The 9,359-nt window shown below is 42.3% G+C and overlaps 1 long non-coding RNA gene and 1 other non-coding gene across 2 annotated transcripts; both read left to right on the forward strand.

Annotated features, from left to right (window-relative positions):
• The first annotated feature begins 66 nt into the window (after positions 1 to 66).
• Positions 67 to 4,372, forward strand: LOC142079004 (uncharacterized). Its single transcript, XR_012672434.1, has 3 exons — positions 67 to 85; positions 492 to 591; positions 4,144 to 4,372. It is a non-coding gene; the product is annotated as an uncharacterized LOC142079004 (long non-coding RNA).
• Positions 3,986 to 4,054, forward strand: LOC142079854 (small nucleolar RNA SNORD123). Its single transcript, XR_012672806.1, has one exon. It is a non-coding gene; the product is annotated as a small nucleolar RNA SNORD123 (small nucleolar RNA).
• Positions 4,373 to 9,359: the final 4,987 nt, after the last annotated feature.

The raw sequence follows: 9,359 nt of genomic DNA on the forward strand, positions 1-9,359 counted from the left end.
CGGCCGGCGCCCGGGGCTCCGCGTCTCCCCGCCGAGCGGGGCTCCGGGGCGGGGGGAAGGCGCCTCCGGAGCCGGTGCGCAGCAGGTAGAGGAGGCGAAGGAGAGCCGGGCGCCAGCGGCTGCCGGGGCTGCCCCAGGGCGGGAGGGGTACGGGAGCGTCCGCCTGTGCCGAGGCTCCGCACCGGCGGCTGCCCGCTCCCCCGCACCCGCCGGCAGCCGGCGAGCCGAACCCCAGCGTCCCGGCCCCGGGCCTCCGGGGGCCGGCGCGGAACTGCGCAGGCAGCGGGAGCCGCGCACTGGAGGCCGCGTCCCCGTCCCGCTGCGCGGGTGGGCGGCCGGCCCCCGCGCGGCTCGGCGCGGGCGGGCGGGGGAGCGCGGCGCTGACATTTTTGCGACCACGTAAAAGCCTGCGGCGAGTCCCTCTCCGCCCCCTCCCCTCCCCTCCCTCCACGGCACGGACCGACGTGTCAGCCCCGAAAGTTTATTTTTAGGCCCTGGGAGAGTTCCCTATAAAGGTCCCGCGGCGTGAGTGGGGCGATGAGACGTGGCACTGCCGGGCCAGCGGCCGGGGCGCGCAAGCATCCTCCCCAGGTACGTACCTTCGCCTTTCCGCACTCACGGTATCTTCGACGCATGCCTTTGTGTTTAGCCAACCCATCTGTGTTAAACCGGGAGGTTATTTTCGTTCGTACATGTATTTTAATGAATTCCATCAAAGTTTTTTTTCTTTTATGGCAGCATTTGCACGTTCCTACGACAAACCCCAGCAGAAACTGACTCGCGTTGTTTGCAGCAAGACCTCTATTTAGAAGACTAAAACCACTGCGAGTTTATTAAAACAAACAAAACCATGGAATTGATCCATGCTAGAGTAATCCTATAAAAATATAGTTAATTAAAACAACTAGAATCAAAACTTATCTGCAAGCCAAAATGTTGCAAATCCAAATTGCTTGAAATAGCCAGCTCAAGGGAGAATGTTACTTTGGCAAGGTTATAAAAGAAACTTTTTCAAGGAGAAAAGTTAATGAAAGTTTGAAATTATCATTAAAAATGAAGCTCTGGAATTTGGAACATTCTTTTTGATTGCTTCTTGGTATTAAAAAAAAAAAACAAAAAAAACCAAAAAAACAAAACAAACCACAAAAGCAAGTACTAAAGGCCAAACTTTTTTTCCGTTACAGTCATGTAACCCTGACAGTCAAGGATGTTTCCTTATTTGTAACAATACAGTTTTGTAAGACACCAATGTAACATACATTTATGTAGGATCACCTTCCTGTGAAATTTCCTCAGCTCCAGAAAATACTTGTACAGAAAATAAAATAATCCATTTTATGCCTAAAAATTGCCATCAAAATAGCTGCAGATATAGGACAATTCACACATACACTCCGTTAACTTGTTTGGAGCGTTTTTAAGACGTATCTGTTCACATCAGCAAGTCCCATGCTTTGTAGGTATTTCCACCTATTACAATAACTTTAGACTTTTTATTTTTAAAGAGGAGATATACTTGTTTTTCCAACTACTGAGGAAAACAAACCCAAACATCCATACTTTATCTATGAAAAGTAAGCACTGTGTATGCAAAACCAACTGCCAGTAAAAAAAAATCAAAATTTTAGCGCCTGGAATGATGTACGTTTTAGCCCCTAACAATTCCTCTGTGGTTTGGCTTATGAAACAATGGACATACATATAAAACAAACAAACAAAACAACCCACAACATTTATAGCTTTATATGATACTGGATTAATGATGTACATGACATCCTAAGAAAAATTCCACTGGAATCATACTTTTTCTATATCATCTCCTGAGGTTTTAAGTCACGTGCTTTATAGGTAACTACCAATCTCATGGAAGAACAGTAATGATGTCAATGATTAATTCTATTTCATTTTATTTTATTTTGAGAAGCTCACGGGCAAAGATGTATGAAACTGGCTGTGAGATTAACTGTGTTTGAAATAAAGCTACAAAATGTAATATTAAAAAATGTTACTCTGTGCTATGTCTAAGTGCAGAGTTAAATTGGATTAGTTGAGTGAAACGAGCAATTTTTGGCAAAGCAACCCCCTGACATACTCTTGCAAGTAGTGGCTGAGAGTCTTTTGGGGCTGTACGGGTACCTTGCACAGTGGTGTCTCACTCCCAGGCTAAGCGTCTATGTGTTACTGTAACCAAAATAAATAAGGATGTCCTAACATAACCTAGAGGTATTAGGCTGAGGATAGGGGAGAAAGAAGCAGGAGAAGCTCTGCTATCTGATTTAAGGAAGGAAAAGAAAACTCTGAGAGGACCAAGTCCCGATTCCATCCAGCCTTCCTTCCAGTATGGATCACCTCCTCCTCTGCCTTGTATTTTCCTGTCATTATATTTCTCACTGTTACTAATTCTTGATCCCTCCTTGCAGCAAAACAGAGCCTAGCATGTTAAGGGATGGCAGCATGTGAAAGCGGTAGGTACTGCAGTTGGAAGAGGAAAGGCTACACAGCACCTTCAGGCTTCTGGCCAGTTTGGTAGGAAGCCAGATTTCAGCTCCTCCCTGTGGTGGCAGGATATAAGGAGTGCTAGAAAGCAGGGAAGGGGGTGGATTTCCATCTGTTTAGGTGGGAAAGCCATGGCATAAGGAAAGACCTGTCTTTACATTATCCATCAAAAGCACCTTGGATTGTATGTCTGTCTTTCATCATTTAGAAAAACAAAGTCAGATACTGTAAGCCCAAAGTTTAAGTTAGGTTAAAAGGAAAAAGAAAGGAAAAAAAAGGAGGGAGGAGTTAGCTTCAGTAAAACTAAGCCTTGAGCTATGCTTCCATTGCAGGGAAAGGACCTCGCTTGCTTCACAATGACAGAGTTCAAAGGCTTTATTTTCATTGCATTTTTTCACTCCATTGAAAACATTAGTTATTTTTGTTTAATTCATGAGAAACATGCAGAGAAAAACTTTGAAATCTCACAGTTAATTGCCTGCTTTTGTTTTGTCAAACCGCATCATCTATTACTCAGGAGAAACCCTCCTGGTGACCAGAAACTTTCCAGAGCAGACCAGCCAGAAGCACGGTGCATGTGAACAAGCTCCCTTCCCTGAACCAATGCTAAAGAACACAGAGTTTGTGCAGTCTGGTATCTTGAATCCACCTTGCTTATGCGACCTTGCTGAGAGACCTGTTCATCAGGTCTACATCGCCGTTCCTTCCTTCTTTCCCATTGAGATTCAGGAAAGTATTTGGTCTGCTGCATCTGAGTTGTGCGAGTCCTCAGCATTCCCGCCTACACTGAGCAAAGTCATCTTCCGAGGCTGGATCATCATGAGTCTGCCATATTTGAATGTCATCCTCAGATGGTTCCAGTAGGGAAGTATACTGTTAAAAAGCAGGACATGCAAGGCTGTAGCCCAGTAGCGCGTACCCCAGTAACAGACACAAGACAAGTTCAGACTGAGCAAAACTGTAAATGTCTTGGCAAAAGACACTGTTGGAATCCTTGCTTTAAATCACAGGGAAATAAATGCCAGAGTTACAAACTCACTCCTGTTTTCTGTCAAATTATTGTCTCACGTTATGTGCTGTATTTAAAAGTTACACTGACTAGTACCTCTAATATCTATGAATTAGGAACAGTGAGATGAGATTCTAAATGACTTGGCTTTTGAGAGCTAGATGTTCATCTGATGAGCTTATATTTACTGTTTGTGACCAAAAAAGAAAACAAGGTAGTATTTCTCATGGTATTTGTATGATTTAGGCTCTTTATAAACAAACTGGTTTAATTTTATGAATGCTTAAGGCAATATTTTCAACACAACTATAGAATATAAATAAATGTGCACTTGCATTTATAAACGTGCAAGCTGATTTTTAGTAATTGCCTCTTTCTTTTCGTTAAAGCCTCTGACAGATAAGGCAGTTAAAGCAGTTGTTATATGAGACTTAAATAAGGGCCATCTAACTTCAAGTCCCTAAAAGCAGTCAGATATTTGGTGAAAATGATGAATTCTGGGGTACTGATTCATGTGATCTGAAAAAGCCATCCATTTCCTGATTCACCTTCATATTTCCTCCAGGAAAAAAAGGAATATTTTACAATGAATACCTGCAGTCAAACAATTTTTATGTGTGTGTTTTTCTGTCTTTCAGCCACTTCCCAGAACCGATACTTTCAAAATGAAGAGGAAGGTAGGAGTGAGAACAAAGAATGCCTTGGAGAAATCCAGTCGAAAAGTTTGAGGAGTAGAAATAATAGGAAATATTAATAACTCTGGTCTTTTAAATAGGTCAGAATTTGGACTGAAATTATGAAAAGTTACAAACTTAAAACATAAGTCCTATTACATTTGAATCTCGATTCAGGGATTTTTAAATGAATACATAATAAAAATATTAGCATGTTTTTTCCTCTACTTTGGATAATATATTCTGCTGTCTTACACAACTTTCTTCTATAGACTACTTTAAGTTTTAATTTTTGGTTGTTAGCCCCAAGACACCTCCTTGAAGTAAGCCAGGGTATGAATTAGCAATCCGTTAGCTGCTTCTCTCTGTCTGCAGGTCTGTACTCATTAATATTGGATTCTTGTGTTACTACATCACGCAGCAGTACAAGTGGGATTTGGATAAAGAGCACATATATATGACCTTATCATTGCCAAATGGTCTTAATCACGGGATATAGAGCTTATCTGGCAGTGATAAGGTCATATATATGTGCTTTTTATCCAAATCCCTCCCATAAAGTACACAAGTGTAATTTTTTAATGTTTTTCAAAAGTCACCTATAAGTAGCACCAAAAATCTGTGCAAAATCTGTGTTGAGCTGAACTCTCTGCAGTCGTACCTTTAGCCTTCGTGCAGTGCTCTGTCCCAAAGCAATGCTCAAACCAAAGGGATCCCACCATTTCCCAAAGAGCTGTGAACTTTGCTGGCAAAGTAGTGCATCTGTTTATTGCAGGTAGTCCATTTAAAAGTGTACAGCTATTTTCTACTATAAGTTGTTTTTTCATTCCAACATGCATAAATCAGCCTGCATTGTGACTTTGTCAGTTCAGGGTGTAAGATGATGTTCCTTGATGAGCAAAAGTAGGAAGCAGAAGCATTACAGGAAGATGGAATTAATACACACTTGGTGATCCTAATTCTAGTACTACCGAACATTTGAGTGTTTGACTTATTGCCCTTAGCATTCTGCTAACATCAGATGTTTGGTATAAGTTCAGTTATTAAATTTGTATCCCTCTTATTGCTTTCCATAGCCTGAAACTGTTGTAATTATTGAAATTATTTAAATCAGTATTGTATTCAAAATGTTTTTATTGTTTTTCTTTTACTTAGTATTATTTTACTTAGTAAAAACTGCTCTATTAAAAATATTGTGTGTTAATTATTTGGCTGGACACATGAACACATGAAAGAGATTTTGCTGAAGAAGGGAACGCTTAGCCTGAGCCAGCTCCAAGAAGCCAGAATTTGATTTTCGGAACCTAAAGTTTCATAAAATAAGCCTCATTGCAAAACACTTAGCAGGAGGAGGGATGTCCAGACATGCTATCAAAGAGCAAGAGCCACTTTTTTTTTGCAGTTAGCCCCAGCTCCACTTAGATTACTAAGGTTTTCTACTACATAATGAGACTTGGAGGTTCATTAAAGAGACCAGGTTAGAGGAAGGAAACTAAAACCAATGTTAACCTTTTAAGTCCACCATCATGCTTTAAATGCTACCAGAAGATACCAAAAGGAGACCAAGACCGTAATGGCCACGCGCCTTGAAGTACCTCTTGTCTCTAATGGACATTCTGAATTCAGAGCAGCAGCTCAGGGCTTGCGGGGGGGTTGGTGTGTGCACTGGCGGCGCTATATAAACAAAATAAGGCTGTTCACTGTTGGTTCTTTCATCAGCCATATGTTTACAAAGATTTTAAAGGCTAAAATTTTAAAAGTAGTTGTAGCATGGCAAAACTGTTAATTAAATAATTTGCATAAAAATGTCAGATTTCAATCGGGTTTGGCAGCTGTGGACAGAGATTCTAATTTAAAAGACAGGAATGAGCAAAGGAAGAAATACATAGGAGCTACATGGCTAATGCTATCTTTTTTATTCTAACAATCAATTCCTTCTACTACCAAAAGGACAGTGTTAATAATAGGACTCAGTCAACAAGTGGAAAAAAAATTTGAATTATCTCAAGAAAAAAGGAGAAAAAAATAACATTCATCCAACTGCAGCTCAAAGCCTCCAGGCCTGCCAACATTCTTGACTCTTCACAAAAATAGGCTATGTGTTTATGCCCCAAAGACACAGCAACTTGGACCACAAGATAGGAACTAATTGTAAAGTTAAGGACTTTTCTGAAGAAAAATCTTCCCAAAGCCATTCATTTTGAACACTTAGTACAAGTGGATAACTAGCACAAAGGAAGAGACGTGTTCGTTCCAAAGTGTGTATGCATAGGAGAAAAGCAAGCAGTCACTCAACATTGTAGATGACTGGCAGCTTCTTGTTATAGGATGATAAATCATCTAGCAAAAAAAAATCTGGCACATATTCATTAGCATCAGGTTCTGGGAGAGTTTTACATAGTGGTTTCTCCATGGGACAGAAGCAAATGCAAGGTCATAGCAGCTGCACATGGAAACAAGCAGCTGTGCAAAGATCTACTGAAGCCTGCTTTCCCTAGGCTGTGTCTTATGTCTGAATGGTGAAACCCTCAGGTCCTGCTGCTTTCCATACGCTGGGAAATCTGTGAACTATGCTCCTCCATCCCTCACATTCTTGCTGCTCTCCCCATGTCCTCTGGCCTCCTGCCTTCCCAACCTAACCCCCCAGCCTGGCTGGTCACCTGGGCAGGGGACAGGTGTGATGACCAGGCTAGAGCTCAATACTGGGTATTGAGGGATTGACCAGAGGACTGCTGCTGACCACTAGCTACCATGCACGCTGCCTCTAAGAGGCTGGCAGGGGCAACAAATATGCTCTGTGGTCCAGATGGGACTCTTCAGTGATTTCAAAGACTGTTAGTGATTGACTGATAGCTTAATCATCATTTTAGGCAACCAGGGTAAAAACTTTTGAAGCTTTTTAAAATCATAGAATATAGAATCACAGAATCATTAAGGTTGGGAAAGACCTCTAAGATCATCGAGTCCAACCATCAACCCAACACCACCATGCCCACTAAACCATGTCCCTAAGCGCCTCATCTACACATCTTTTAAATATTTCCAGGGATGGTGACTCAACCACTTCCCTGGGCAGCCTGTTCCAAGGCCTGACCACTCTTTCAGTAAAGAAATTTCTCCTAATGTCCAATGTAAACCTCCCTCGGCGTGACTTGAGGCCATTTCCTCTTGTCCTATCGCGAGTTACTTGGGAGAAGAGACCAACCCCCACCTCGCTACAACCTCCTTTCAGGTAGTTGTAGAGCGCGATGAGGTCTCCCCTCAGCCTCCTCTTCTCCAGGCTAAACAACCCCAGTTCCCTCAGCCGCTCCTCATAAGACTGTGCTCCAGGCCCTTCACAGCTCCATGCTCCAGCACCTCAATGTCCTTCTTGTAGTGAGGGGCCCAAAACTGAACACAGGATTCGAGGTGCGGCCTCACCAGTGCCGAGTACAGGGGCACGATCACCTCCCTACTCCTGCTGGCCACACTATTTCTGATACAGGCCAGGATGCCATTGGCCTTCTTGGCCACCTGGGCACACTGCCAGCTCATGTTCAGCCGGCTGTCGACCAGCACCCCCAGGTCCTTTTCCTCTGGGCAGCTTTCCAGCCACTCTTCCCCAAGCCTGTAGCGTTGCATGGGGTTGTTGTGACCCAAGTGCAGGACCTGGCACTTGGCCTTGTTGAACCTCATACAGTTGGCCTCGGCCCATCGATCCAGCCTGTCCAGGTCCTTCTGCAGAGCCTTCCTACCCTCGAGCAGATCAACACTCCCGCCCAGCTTGGTGTCATCTGCAAACTTACTGAGGGAGCACTTGATCCCCTCATCCAGATCGTTGATAAAGATATTGAACAGGACCAGCCCCAAAACTGAGTCCTGGGGAACACTGCTCGTGACCGGCTGTCAACTGGATTTAACTCCGTTCACCACAACTCTCTGGGCTCGGCCGTCCAGCCAGTTTTTTACCCAGCGAAGAGTGCACCTGTCTAGGCCGTGAGCCGCCAGCTTCTCTAGCAGAATGCTGCGGAAGGCAGTGTCAAAGGCTTTACTGACATTGTATTTTCATAAAGCATCTTCTTTGTTGTGTTTTTTTTTAATCAGATAATAAGATATTAGATATTAGATATTAATTGTAAGTTTTCTCAAATTAGAGCAACAAAGCAAATATTTGCATGTATGTCCAAAGTGTAATGAAAAACCAGCAAATAAATATGTTCCATAATCATCTTTTCTCTTTGGATGTTTACTTAATTCCCCTGATTTTCCTTCTTCTGATTTGTGAAGCACTATTATAAAAGGAGAGGCAACAAGGCCTAGATATTTGTATAGGATAGCCACATTTAGATACTCTTCTTTTTAAAAAGAAGTGGTTTCAGTACGTCATCTGACTTGGAGTAACTAAGCATAGAGTAGCTCCAAAAGACATATCAGATGAGCGATTTTGTTGCCTTTTTACTGGTTCAAGGAGTTCAGTGTAGGAACTCAGGTTTAGTCTAGATGCATTAACTATTGCTTTTCTAAACTATTCATGATGTTAGTTTTTTCTTTTAGAGAGGGAACTGGAGAGATGTTCTCTTGTTTGAGGCAAAAACCGTCTGAACTGGAAAAGTTCTTTATGGTCATAAATGCTTTCATTCTGCTGCTGTAACCAAAAGCAATGTGAACAGATAGAATACTGCTGTTTATATAATTTTATTTCGCAACAGCTGAGGAAATGACAAGATTAACATAACTTCCAAGCACTTCTACTCAATGTTTAATGGCTGACGTTCCCAGGGTCAGCAGGCATGGAGCTGCCATCAGGAATGTCTGGACATTCTTTACAGCAGATTGTGAGGAAAAGCCTCCCACTTGGCTGACTCAACGGGATCTTTCTTCCTCGCTAGATGCAGTAAGAGCATCTGTAAACATTTTGAAGTTTTGGTCAACAGCAAATCTTTGGCAAAGATTTTTTTCTGACTTTACTGGGAGCAAGAATGGGTTATATCATTCTAGGTTAATACAACCAAAAGCCTTTTAAGGAAATGAAGTGCCTACATTTTCTTGTACACCAATGGGATTTGCAATTAAAGGAAAACTAATAGATACTGTAAATAAATAAAGCTCAAAGTTCCTGCTGTATAGTGACATCTTGCAGTACACTGCAAGCCTTAAAAGTGACACAGCTTGAAAAAGGACCCTTTAAGACTGAATCAATT

The sequence above is a fragment of the Calonectris borealis genome, chromosome 2 (assembly GCF_964195595.1).
Source record: "Calonectris borealis chromosome 2, bCalBor7.hap1.2, whole genome shotgun sequence".
Classification (NCBI taxonomy): Eukaryota; Metazoa; Chordata; class Aves; order Procellariiformes; family Procellariidae; genus Calonectris; species Calonectris borealis.